The sequence below is a fragment of the Capsicum annuum genome, chromosome 11 (assembly GCF_002878395.1).
Source record: "Capsicum annuum cultivar UCD-10X-F1 chromosome 11, UCD10Xv1.1, whole genome shotgun sequence".
NCBI classification, from domain to species: Eukaryota; Viridiplantae; Streptophyta; class Magnoliopsida; order Solanales; family Solanaceae; genus Capsicum; species Capsicum annuum.
In genome coordinates, this window is record NC_061121.1 from 79,005,363 (window position 1) to 79,017,712 (window position 12,350).

The window sequence follows — 12,350 nt, forward strand, 5'->3', positions numbered from 1 at the left end:
AATACATGTATTGTTCTACATTACCAACGAAATTGTTTCCATTCTATAAAGTGTCAAAATGTTTCATTGATATACCGAAAGGCTCCTATTTCATTGTTTTGATATTGATGATTCCGAAACACATTGTTGATGTACCAATGAGTCTGTATTACATCGTTATTGTATAAAAAGTCTATTACTTGGTTCCTATTGATGTATCATTATTCCAAAGGTACTATATTGGCATGAACACTAATGTAATAATCTCAAAAGCTTTTGAACTAAGTTATTGGAAAGATCTCTTATGTGTGTTACTTGATATACGTGTGGGTGGTAGCTTAGGGGCTTAAGCCTAACATGGGCCGATCCCGATATTTGATATGATTACAGTTGATATGTACTGAGGGCAGCCTAATGGTCACAGTATGGTACAGTATTGATTATTGTTAGGTGGTTGGAGGTTCGGGAGGAGGAGGTAATGGCGAATGATAATTGTAAAGAATGAAATGAACGAATGTATACCGTTCCACAAATGTGTTTGAATTCAAGAACCCAATTCAGATTAATGATAAGATAATGTACATGATCCTAAAAGTGTTTATGAAGTGTGGTTCACTTCTATTATGATTTATTCACTTGCGTCTGATTTTCTTGATCCCCCATACCACATATGATTATTTACAACTTTACATACTCAGTACATATTTCGTACTGACGTCCCTCACGGGGGACCTGCATTTCATGCTGCAGGCACAGGTACTTCAGCTCATTCACAGCATAAATAGGAGCCAGGTCATACAGCTATTGTTGGTGAGCTCCAGTTTGCTTCGGAGCTTTTCGAGTCGGTCCCTTATGTTTTGTTATTGTATAGGAGTCATGTGTGGGCGGGGGTTTGTCCCGACCCTAGTTATGTCATGTATATCCTAGAGGCTTTGTAGACATAAGGAAGGGTAAAGTCATGGAAGTTTATATAGTGATGTTATATTTGTATATGTGGTGGCCCCGACGGCCAAGTATTATATATATTTATATTTGTGCGTGTTGTGCTGATACAGGTAATTAGACCCTTCTATATGCAACAAAGTGTTGTCCAAAGTTTTGGTGACATGTAAGTGAAAGTACAGGTATTTGAACGGGTTCTCCCGGGCCTTCTCGGCTTCGGGTGCCAGTCCGGCCCGATGGGATTTTGGGGCGTGACACATATGCTGCAAATCATCATCGCTCTAGTAGACTTTCACTTTCAGGACTTTTGAGTCTATTGTCAGAATGACTCCTCACCACAAGTCGTATTTAGTAATTTCGAATCATGGTCTTCATTCATTACCACTAGAGCATCTTTTATCAATCTTCAGGACTTTTAGCCATTTTGCTTAGAATAACTTCACACCACGACTCATAATCACACATGAAGAGTCATGGTTAGTCTTCAATTCACTCCTGGAACTCAGCTATGTTCACTGTTATCATCACGACTGAGGTCATGAGTTTTTAGGTGACTGAACGACTCGTGATCTAGTCAGAACTTCAATTATTCCAGAGCTTTTTCATCCAATTCTAATCCATGCCACTTCCAACCTAATTTACCTGCAACCCATAGAAAACACACATCATATACGACAAAAAGACCTAAGTAAATAGATATTTTCACCATTTTAAGCATCGAAAGTTCCATGAAACCATGGCACATCAATGCTTTACCTTTTTATTCATCGACTACTCTACACTATATTATATATGCTTTACCTTTTCTTAAGAATCTTTAATTAATGATGACAACCATCTAAAAATATTGACAATGATTATAAAAATTGTAACACATATTTATAATAAACATACCACAAAAATTTTACATTATCATAAAATAGTTTCAAAAATAAAATTATTCATCTCTACACATCCAAAGCTAAAAAAAATTAAATTGTTAGTCCCTACCGTTTACTAAACTTCATTGTTTCATACCCAAAATTTCATTAACAAAAATCAAATAAAAATTTATCTCAAAGGTCAACCAAATAAAACTTATATATTATTTTGTGATTCCTCAATTGTCTTGTCTTCCACAAGAATGTTTTTGATGTGATCAACAACTTCCTTAAGAAACTCATCTATATCCACTGTTGCATTTTCTTTTTCTTCCTCCACAATAGCTTTTTCTTCTAGTGCTTTCTTTTTTCTTTATCTTTCTCATCATCATGTTTTAGTGTCTTTTTTTCCTTCTTCTTGTTCTTCTTTATCTTCTTCTCGTTCTGTTGTTACCTTGATTTTTTCTTCTTTCTTTCTCTCTTCTTCTTCTGATGGTGTCTTTTTTTCTTGATGCTTTCTTTCCTTCTTCTTCTTCTTCTTCTTCTTCTTCTTCTTCTTCTTCTTCATCTCCCGCTTTCTCTCTATCTTCTTTACAAACAACTTTCTCATTTTTTTCTTTTTTTTCTTGCATTCCTTTATCCTGATTATCCTTTTCTACAATAGCTAGTTCGATCCAGGGATGGTCAAAGACACTCTCACTCACAAAGAAGTTCCAACAGCGTGCACAGAATTCTATAGGCTTGCCCTTATTTTCTTTACCTCAGTTTTCGGACAGTTGGGTTAGGATCACTATAGGACTTTATTTGGTTTGTAACGTAGGCTTGGGGGCTGTTATGGTACGTTTGGGAGTTTTTAGTGACTAATTATCCTTGGCACTACAATTCCTTTGAGGTTCACTTATTTACCAACTTTTCTTTCAATCCGCCCTTATTTCACCCTTTTTATTCTTTTTCTACTCATTTAGGATGGGTGAAGTTTCTTTTATTTTTTTCTTTTTTTTGCAATGTTTCTTTATATTTTTCTTTTTTCTTTTATTTTTCTACCACACCCAATCCTACTTTCTTTTCTATTCACACTCCTTCTTCATACCTACTTCTAGCTGCGCACCCTTATGATAGCCAACCTCAACTTAAGCGATTTGGCTAAGTTGAGGTGCACAGTGTCCAAGGAGGACTAGGGCCAAAACAGATTCACTGCAATTAAAATAGGAAGGTGAATCAGTGTAAACAAAAAATAAGTGTATTATGGCTCAAAATCGGGATTAAGGGATTCTTATTGCATTTGGTTGGTTATTTCGGTTATGTGGACTAATTTCATAATGGTTTATGATCCTTTCCTAACCAACTATCCTACAACCTATGTAAGACTAACCGGTAAAGTTCTAGTTCCACACACAGAGGGATCTAGGCAGCTTCTCACACGCACATGGTACAGGGTCACATCACAAGTTACTATCTATCCGGTTCATGCAATTATTTTCCACGATTGTTATTTTCCTAATCCTAATGCCATTACGAGTAGTCACACATATACATATATCACATAGTTCTAAACAAAATATTTTTAGAGGGGGTATCATTTTCACAAACCATTTAAGCACAATCACACACAATCTATCAATTGCCCTTAGTATAAATTTCTTCATAATTAAACACCAATACAGACATCACACTCACAATAGAAAACCAAAAACAATACAAAATAGTTATTTATCCTAGACATGTTGGTTCTACATTCAAGCCGCGGCTGACGAAAAAGAAGCACGACAATAAAAACCCATGTTAGCTAAGTGGTACACCCCACCCCAATTAAGAAACTATGCCCTGTCCCCAGTGTGTGATTAGCATATAAAATAGAGGCGGCAAAGACATATCTGGGTGCACTAGGCACTGGCTCATGTAGTGTCAGTTTGTGGGGTCTCTAAATGAGTCCCAATCTCATCAGTAGTGCTTTCGATGGTGTCCGAGATGCTCATATCAACAGTGGCACCGACTATTGATGGTATGCTTAATGGTACCTGTGGGCTAGGAACACTTCTCCCAATTAACTTTATTGTATCTAGAATCATCTCACCAGTAACTTGGGAGCTACGGATCTTATTACTATCTCTCAAACCCTGGTTTGATGGTCCCACTCAGACTGTATACTGGCTACTTTTGCAGCCTCAGTCTTCTCTTTTTTAGTTCTCTTTCACTTCTTCTTCTTCCTACTTGTCATACCATTATCAACATCAGTCGTGAGAGTCGAACCTCATCCTAAATATATATTATATCCTTATTTTGTATCTCCTTAAAGATCGAAATAGCGGGAAATAGTCTATCATACAGGTCCTCAATAGCCTTCTGGAGCACGGCTAGCTCAGTATGTATGCCCACCAAGTCTGGGGATTGTATATCCTCTAGTCTCCAGATGATTCGCTGCTCAAACCTATCAAATAGAGTTTGCATGCTCCTTATCTTATTCCTAATCTCTCTCTACATCCATGGATTAACTCTCTCCTCAATCAGCTTCACTTTTTCCTCTACAATGCCTAATCTCTTCCTTACCTTAGCTAAGAATGACTGTGGTACTAAAGCATAGTCGAGTTGGGGCTCTAGAAGTAAATTGATGTGGTGCCACAGGAGGAGGTGGGCTCAGAGTCTGAAAAGTATCTGTTGTATCTATCGAGGTCTGGGGCTCGAGCTGGCCATTCTCAGTAGGGGTCTCACCAATATTGATGAACCCTATAGAATCAATCTCGCACCCTCCGGCCCGAAGTACCTTGCTAAGAAATGCTGCTCCTATTTTTGCAGCCTTGGATATGAGGTTTGAATCATCACAAATCAACCTAAATTCATAGTACCTTATGCCTAAAGGAACTAGTCAACCCCTAGAATCTCTGGCACTCCCACATCCAAACATAACTGTGTCAGTAAACATGTGAATGCTAGGATTGTGTCAGTGCTCACCACCCGATCACAAATATCTCTAACAATCAAATAGGCCATGCCAATGTCGTAGCCTACCATAATACCAGCTACCAAGGCTGCGCAGCCTGGACTAAGTACATTGTCCTCATATGTGGGACACAACTTATGACTCAAAAACGTCTACCACATCTTTGCCAAAAAGTTTAGTCTGCCTTTCGTAATTGATTGTGAACTAGGTCTTGCACCACTAACTACCCAAACAACCTCCTTTCTATCATCCGCAATGAGACTGGCTATTCACCGAAAGTGAACCAACTTATCTTCTGTGATGAATGCTTTCTCTTAATATTTCACATCTTATCTATGAGAAAGTTAGTCTTGGAAGTATTTGCTGGTGTATGGTACTCTGGCCCATATAGATTTCTGGAAATGGTCCAAGTGGATATTTTCATCCAAAAACCTCTGGTTATCATATCTGTCAATGGATCACTACCCCTCTACAAATGACCCTATGGATCTAACCACTTTAGCTTTATATGATAGACGTTATAGAACTTATGAACTAATGCTTGACTGTACTATCCGGGAGTTGTGCTCATCTACTAAAAGTGGTATTGTCTAAAATATGCATCAAATTTAGGTGTTTCATACATTTTTGTGGTGGCCTTCGCTCTAAATAGAACCATCTCTGTGGTTTACTTATACAGGGGTTTATGGCACCATCTTAGACACCAGAGTAGGCTCTATGGAAAGTGGTATAATAGGTGGTGGTGGTGGAGGAGGGTGTACTTCAACTGCGGTGTCACTCAACTCACTCTCACCCTTTTTTTTATTTTTAGACCCCTCATCCTCAAAACTATTTTCTCCCTCCTCATTTTTTTCTTGGGAACAGACTCCTTATCCTTATCATTTCTACCCTCCTCTTCAGATTATGACGGTGAGTAGGGTAGTGAATGTCTAGGATGTTTCATCTTTGGCTTGGCCCAAAGTAGTGTGAATTCTACTATAGTAGCTTTGGCCTCCCAAGGTAACTGCTTTCTTGGCGTAACCTACCCCTCTAATGGGTATTCTTTGACTGTTCCACTTGACTCATCAGTGTCCTCATTCATAAGGGAACGATTGGAGGGGCAGGCTGACTTCTTGGGAGTGTTTTTCTTGGTTGATTCATTCTTAGGCGCCATTGTATAGAAAGAAACACATATGTTAGTACATACCAGGAAAAGGAAAGTAAAACAAAAAGGATAAGTACAAGCGTTATAGGGACTAGGTACCCTATGACTCAGGGTACGAGTCATGACCTCTGGTCATGAGTCATTATGAGACTCATGAAGTGGAAGTATGCCTAAACATTTTTCACTGGTCAGGTAATGAGTCCTTTTAACCGATCGTTATGATGGACAACGACTCATTACCAACACTCATTGTTTGACCAAAAATAATTTCTTGGGGCAATATCCTTCCCAGTCATCACGACTCCTCACAATGAGTTATATTTGAGACAATGACTCGAGGTATGAGTCGTGTTGTCAACAGACTCTTAACTCCTTTTTAAATCCATGTTTTCAGTGGTTATGAGTCACATAACGACTCGTTAGGTGACCTACGAGTCGTTACGAGCCCCGTAACCTCTTAAACATGGGTGTTCAAGGGGTTGGATTCGAAATACCATATTTCCCACATACCCATTGTATTTTACAACTCCTACATTATCCCCTACATAAAAAACATCGTACACATTGTATTTTACTACCAATTTTTAACATTGCAAAGCAAATTTCTCAAGAATCGGGTCAATATATACATCATAAACTTCATTTAATCAAGGAATCAAAGAAATGTTCATTATATTGAGTACCAAATTATGATAGTAACATGTAAAAGAACAACTTACTTGATATAGTCACTTGGATTCCTTGAAACAAATGCTTTAGAGATTTCGTGCCCTAGTTCTTGAGAATTTTCATTTTTAGAGAGTTTGATTCTTTAAATGTGATGCTAGGGGATGAATGTGGAGTGACTTTAATGCCAAAAGTGTTGGTTATTTGGAATTTTGGGAGTCATCAATTTTAAAATAGGAAGTTGAATCAATAGGATTTGATTTCCCTATTTAATCATGTGTAATAGACCGGTTCAACCCGCTAGGCCCGTGATGTGGGGCGATAACGCTCAGATTACACTCCTGGATAGGTGTAGTGGATGTTGTCAATATATTTACCCAACAAAGATTCGGGGTTGAATCCACAAGGAATAATGTGAGTGATGATCGAGTAAGATCGAAATGAAAGTAACTTGCTAAATTCAAACCTAAGATACAAGTATTTTGGGGTTTTTCTGAACTTTTTCAAAAGTATAACAATTTATGCGCTTCTAGAAGACTAACTTGAGGCTAAGAATAATTAGAGTGTAATCAATTAGGAGTTAATCTTAGGTTATGCAATTCTAGGTGTGAACTAATGCATGGGTAATTGAGAATTAATCCAAATTTAGCTAGGACTCATGGTAGGCTAGATTTAGAGGTATTGGTGTCAATCTTTCAATAAAACACCAAATTTCACATGTTGGTTCTTTTGAACACCTCACAAGTATATCAAATCTACCAATCCACTACCTCAATTTGCACCCTTATTTATTATATGATGCTATGAAATGAGCTTACCTCAATTAACATCCTTTTTTCTAAGATGATGTAATGAAATGAGTTAATTCAAGTTATTGTTCACAATTATCCCTCATCCATATCCTCTCTTTGAAGGATTATATAGGATCCAAGGCAATTGGGGTTTGCGACCCCCAATTCACAAGCAAACATAGAATAAAAGCAAAGCTCACAACAAATTGCTAATTAGGTAGATAAATAAACAACACCCATTCATTAATCACAACCTATTCAAGGATAACCCAAGAGGAAGAATTAGCTACTCATAAAGATAGAAAGTAAATAATACTAAAATTTCCACCAAATTGATCCATGAAAGATAAAGAGAATGTAAATCTATGAAAGTAGTTTGTGTGCAGGAAATTTTCCTGCACATTTACTATTAAGGCCAGCCGAATTTTTGGGTCAAATTAGAATGATCATAACTCCCTTAATATAATGAACTGGGAGAGCTGCGACCTATGAAAAGAAATATCTTTGAGTATTCTTTCCAATTCAATTGGTTTCATCCAAATCCAACATCTGAGTAAGGAATTATACTCGTTTTACTTCAGTCTATCAAAACAGATCTTTAGGGTCAACTTCAAATGACCATAACTCCTTGTACAGGACGAACTGGGTGGCCTACTTTATATGAAATGAAAGCCCTTTGAATTATCCTTCCAAATATACCAATTTCACCCAAATTCAATATCGGAGCAAAGAGTTATGGTCGATCTACTTTAGCTTATCAAAATAGTTCACCAAAGGATAAATTTGACATTATTTAAATTTTAAAGGCATTTTGGTCATTTCCTATTATATTATGGATGGGAATATATGTATATATACATGTATATGAGTTCAAAAACTCATTTTCATCATCAATCATTGAGAAAGAACAAACCCTAGCCAAATTTGACCTTTAAATTACTTTTGATTCAACCGTAGAAATTCCAAAGTAATCCGATAACTGCGTTTGTCATCTCGAGAGCTTCGAACGACACCTATTATTTGTGCAAACAGGATTGCATAATCAAGAGGTGAATTCTAAGGTATGAATATTGTTTGCCTTTGTTCTTTTCCATATATATATGTGTGATAAAGGATTATATGTATTGGATGTTATTGAAAGGTGATGGAAATAGGGTGATGGACTATTTTGCATGGTTTGGTTGTATCGAATTGTGGTAGGTGGATATGGTAATTGAGTTATGGAAGGTGGATATGGTGATATACTATTGAATTGATGATTATTTATGTCTATGGCTCAATTTGGTTTAATGGATTGATTGGAAGGATAAATGAATCTAAACTTGATATTGGAGGATGTTGTATGAATATGCATGGCATGTGAATGTAATTGGAGTATAAAAGGGTTAAGGTGACACCCTTCATGGTGTAATTAAGGCTTACTACTTAACCACTAGTTTGGTGAATTCAAATAATTGAATTGTGACGTTTGGTTGCTAATACTAGATTGCTATATATGTTCATTGTAGATAAGTAATCCGAAAAGACGGGAAGTCCATTTGGGACTAGTATTGAAGGTTGACAGTCAGGTATGTAAAGCATACTCTATACCATATCTTTGGCATGAAAGTGAACAATTGTTCTACTAAGAAAGTTGCCAAAGTTATTCAATAACATGTGATCCATAATGGTTTTGTATGATGTCCTACATTACCAATGAACTTGTTTCCACCCCACAAGATGTCAAGATATTCCAATACTTACTTGTCTTCCAAATCTTACATGTTTATTGCACTAATGAATGTCATAAGGTATTCGGTTACTCAAACAAGATCCATGTGCTATTAATGACTCCAAAATGTTTCATTTATATACCAATAAGTTCCTACTTCATTGTTATGGCATTGATGACTCCAAATTACTTTATTGTTGTGCCAATGAGTTCTTACTTCATTGTTATTGCATTGATGGTCTATTTAAATGTCTCTTATTAATGTATCATTATTTCAAAGTATCAAAATGCAGTGGTGACCGAAATAACAATCTCAAAGATTAATTGAACTAAGTGATGGAAGTTATCTCTTATCGGGTGGTATCCCAGGGGCATAAGCCTATCATGGGTCGATCCCTATTTATGTGTTTATGGGTGGTATCCCAGGGGCATAAGCCTATCATGGGTCGATCCCAGTTGATATGTACTGGAGGCAGCCTAATGGTCACAGTACAGTACAGTACAGTAATGATTACAAAGATGATAAGAACGAAGGTAAAGTGATTGAATTAATACAGTGTACAGGTTGTCACAAGTTCTAATAAGTGTGGTCCACTCTTATTACAATTTGTTCACTTGTTTCTGATTTCTATTGAGCTTTTATATCATATGTGATTATCTACAGCTTTACATACTCAGTACATATTTCGTACTGACGTCCCAATGGGGGACCTGCATTTCATGCTGCAGGCACAGGTACCTCAGCTCATACACTACACAAGTTGGAGCTAGGATATCTAGCTGCTTTTGGTGAGCTCCAGTTTGTTATGGGGCTTTACGTGTCATATCCAGTCACTTTTGGTATTATATAGAAGTTAGTGATATGGCGGGGTGTGTCCCGACCTTAGTTAAACTCTGTGTATTGTCTAGAGGCTTTGTAGACCTAATGTACAGTCAAGGTGGTGTTTTGTTAATAAACGTGATGGCTCCAACGGCCAAGTATTATATATACATATATATGTGTGCTCGAGCTTATACAAGTGATTATTTCCTTTTATATGCGACATGATGCTGTCTGAATTTTGGGTTGTCATAGAGGTATGCATGGGAAGTATAAGGTTATGAGCTGGTTCTCCCGAGCCTCCTCGATTATGGGTGCCAGTCCGCCCCAATAGGATTTGAGGCGTGACCAAAGTGGTATCAGAGAAGTTTGTCCTAGTGAGTCTACAAAGCCGTGTCTACGTAGAGTCTTGTTTATTTGTGTTTCGTGCACTGCATCTATAAACAAGAGACTATGGACATTTAGGAATTGTTTATTTTCTTCATGTCTTAGATCGTGCGATAGAGCCTATATTGTATATGAAGTCATAGTTGACCACTGAATCCGTTTGTTTCTCTTATTATAGTAATGATGCCGATTACCAGAAACAAGAATATCGATAATCAAGTAGATGTGGCTGCCGAAGAGGGGATTATTAAGTCACCCACTATACCAGCTAATCAAAGTGAGGCTCCAGCTGAGCATGCATCAGAAACTTTTTCCACTCCGGAAGAAATAAGAGAGAAGAGAACTATATCCCCAGAGCCACCTATTAATGCTACTGATCAAGATCTTAGAAATGCAGTACAAATTTTGACTCTTATAGTTGCTGGGCAAGTCCAAGGGCAAGCCATTCCTACCACGGGTCCTAGTTGTACAGATAGGGCGGCTAGCCTTTGAACACAGGATTTTCTTAAGATGGATCCTTCCATTTTTACTGGATCAGATCTTAATGAGGACCCACAGGACTTTATTGATCAAATTCAAAGGGCCTTAGATGTTATGCATGTAATGGGTAGAGAGATAGTGGAGTTAGCAGCGTATAGATTCAAAGGGGAGGCTATATATTGGTACGAGGACTGGAAATGATCTAGGGGTATTGATGCACCCCCACCTACTTGGAAAGAGTTCAAAGAGGCATTTCTTGATCATTATCTTCCATTCAAGATTCGTTAGGCCCGTGCAGATCAGTTTTTAAATAATCGTCAGGGGAATATGAGCGTGAGGGAGTATAGTCTCCAATTTAATTCCTTGTCGAAATATGCTCCTAATATTGTAGCTACTATGGATGACAGAGTTCATCAATATGTGGATAGGCTGGATAGAGATTGTACTATTGCCACTTTGAACAAAGATATGGACATAGCAAGGATCCAAGCTTTTGCACAGAAAATGGAAGATCAGAGGCAGAGGAGAAGAACACAGGAATTAGAAAAAGGATACTCCAAGTGGGCCAGATCTACAGGGAAGTTCATGGCATCCCAAGGAGGGTTCAGACCACAGTTTTTTGCTAGACCACCTAGGCCATTATCTTCTTATTCTGCAGCTAGTGCCCTACCACAGTTCCAAGGGTCCAGAGGAAATCAATTTGGGCATAGAAGTAAGAGTTAGAGTTCGCGGATAGTGGGGTACCAAGGGCACGGGAATATGATCCAATCGAGACCTCCTCGAGAGCCATACAGTAAATGTGGAAGGTATCATTTGGGCGCATGTTGGCTGGGGACCAATGTTTGCTTTTGGTGTGGTATGTCGGGGCATATGATGAGAGAATACCCATGAAGGGGCATAGGGGGTATGGCACGACCTACGGGGTCATTTGTTGCATCATCATATCGATGCCTTATTCAGGAAGGGGTGCACAACCAATGGGTCTTGTTAGAGGTGATAGAGGAGCCACGAATTCTAGCGGGGATCAAAATCGTACGTATGCTCTAGCGGATTGACAGAATTTAGAGGCTTCCGCAGATGTGGTTACGGGTACGTTGTCTATCTTTTCATTCAATGTATATGACTTAATTGATCCTGATTCTACATTATATTATGTCTATCTTTGTGATAGTTTTATAGATGATATTCTAGTTTATTCTAGATCAGAAGAGGACCATGCCAATCACTTACGACAGGCATTGCAGACTCTTCGTGATTATAAGCTTTATGCAAAGTTCTCTAAATGAGAGTTTTGGTTAAAGTTGGTGGTATTTTTGGGCCATATTGTATCTAGTGAAGGGATAAAGGTTGATGCTCAAAAGATAGAAGCTGTGAAGAACTGGCCAAGGCCCATAACGCCTATGGAGATTCATAGTTTTCTTGGGTTGGCCGGTTATTATAGAAGGTTTTTTGAAGGCTTTTCTTCCATTTTATCACCCTTAACCAAGCTAACCCATAAAGCATCCAAATTCCAATGGAATGATGCTTGTGAGAAGAGTTTTCAAGATTTAAAGAACAAGTTGATTTCTACACCTGTGTTGGTACTTCCAGAAGGCACCGAAGGGTATACAGTGTATTATGATGCTTCCCGAA